We start from the raw sequence: 2126 nt of genomic DNA on the forward strand, positions 1-2126 counted from the left end.
TAAGGGAGCCAGACGTGAAGTTTTAGACACAGTTGGGTGAGTTTCTGAATTTAATTTACAATACATATTCCTTGTTTTGAGATGAAATTCCATGGACCATTCTTTCTCATTTTGTGCTGTTGAGTCTCAAGTGAAACTGGTGGAAGCATCTGTTGGAGAGGAATCAGAGAATATTAGAGAGCTCAAAGGACATAACAGTCAGGCAGATTCCTCTAGGTAGGTAGATCTCTCATTCATCGACCTTCATGATTTTTACTCTGTGACAAGCTTGGTAATGTAATTCTCATAGACTCGGATCCCCTCATCTTGATTTAGAAACAGTGTTCCTGGTTCCTGCCACATAAGGTCTATCTGCAATGAGAAGACTGGTGAGGGAAGATTTCACAGTAATGAAAGAATGCTAAGATGAGAGCACAAGAATTGCATCCTTGTCCATCCTTACTTTCCCTGGGTTTTCCCAGAAGGTATGTTTGCATATGGCAGCACTTGCCTTGCCTCTCTAGGAGATTACGATATCCTTTGTTATATTCAGCTGATAAAAGCTCTCATAAAGGCATGTCCACATCACTCTGTATCCTGATCATGGAAAAGGCAGATTCTACGGGACCAGGTTGGGATAGTGTCAGGCGTTCACAGTGTGTATACTCTTTCATAGGAGGAGAAACAGTGGAAGAGCTGAGTTGTTCTCTAATGGAACTCTTTCTCCTGTGTCCACAGATTCCTTTAGAAAAGAATGGCTCCTAGAAATGGGTTTTTCCTGATTCAGTTCATTCTGAGGGGATTAACAGGCCAAGCAGATCTCCAGCTCCCCCTTTTCTTCCTGTTCCTAAGAATGCATATGGTCACTGTGATGGGGAACCTGGGCTTGATAATCTTAATTCAGCTGAATTCACATCTACATACCCCCATGCAGTTTTTCCACTTTAACTTGTCCTTCATAGATCTGTGTTATTCCTATGTGTTTACACACAAAATGCTAATTAACTTCACATCAAAGAAGATTATTTCTTACATGGGGTGCATCACTCAGCTCTACTTTTTCTGTTTTGTTTTGTGTTTTTTTTGTTTGTTTGTTTTGTTTTGTTTTTGTCATTTCTGAAATCTATGTGCTGACATCAATGGCCTATGACAACTATGTGGCCATCTGTAAGCCACTCTTGTATAATGTTGTTATGTCCCCTAAAGTGTGTTCCACCCTATGCTTGGTTCCTACTTGATGGCATTTTCTGGTGCCATGGCTCACACTGGATGCATGCTGAGACTGACCTTCTGTGATGCAAACACCATCAACCATTATTTCTGTGACATCCTCCCTCTGCTCCAGCTCTCCTGCACAAGTGCCTACTTCAATGAGCTGGTAGTTTTCTTAATGGCAGGCATCAATATAATTGTGTCCAGTATTACCATCTTTGTCTCTTATGGTCTCATTTTCTCCAACATCTTTCACATCAGCTCCATGGAGGGCAGGTCCAAAGCCCTAAGCACTTACAGTCCTCACATAATTTCTGTTTCTCTGTTCTTTGGATCAATGTCATTAGTGTATCTCAAACCATCTGCTGGGTGTATGGATGAGAGAAGTATCTCTTCTGTCTTTTACACCAATGTGGTTGCTATAATGACCCCCTTATTCTACAGCTTTAGAAATAAAGATGTGAAAACTGCTCTGAGAAAAACTGTAAGTGGGATGCAGTTTTGACTAGCAACAGTGTCTCTGTGCAGATAGTCAAAGTATCAAAAGACTCTCTTTTCAACTATAATAATTTTATTAGCATCTTCTTAACCTATTTCTATTTTATCATATTGAAAGGCATTTGAGATTTGTGTCAATTTATTTATACTTATCATATAGGAGGACCTCTCTCCTTATTCACCACTTGTGTAATTTCCTGTCCTTACATGTTCCTATTTATTAATACTATTAAGAAAGACATTTACTATCTTGTTTACTATTTATGGGCTTCCCAGTTGGCTCAATGGTAAAGAATCCTCCTGCCAAAGCAAGAGACTCAGGTTCAATTCCTGGGTCAGGAAGAGCCCCTGGAGGAGGAAACAGGAACCCACTCCAGTATTCTTGCCTGAGAAATCCCATGGAGAGAGGAGCCTGGTGGACTACACTGTCCATATGG

General features: G+C 40.5%; 1 pseudogene; it reads left to right on the plus strand.

The window, feature by feature from the left end:
* The first annotated feature begins 1118 nt into the window (after positions 1–1118).
* LOC129654190 (olfactory receptor 8B3-like) lies at positions 1119–1696 on the plus strand (annotated as a pseudogene).
* Positions 1697–2126: the final 430 nt, after the last annotated feature.

The sequence above is a fragment of the Bubalus kerabau genome, chromosome 5 (genome assembly GCF_029407905.1).
Source record: "Bubalus kerabau isolate K-KA32 ecotype Philippines breed swamp buffalo chromosome 5, PCC_UOA_SB_1v2, whole genome shotgun sequence".
In the NCBI taxonomy this organism is placed as follows: Eukaryota; Metazoa; Chordata; class Mammalia; order Artiodactyla; family Bovidae; genus Bubalus; species Bubalus kerabau.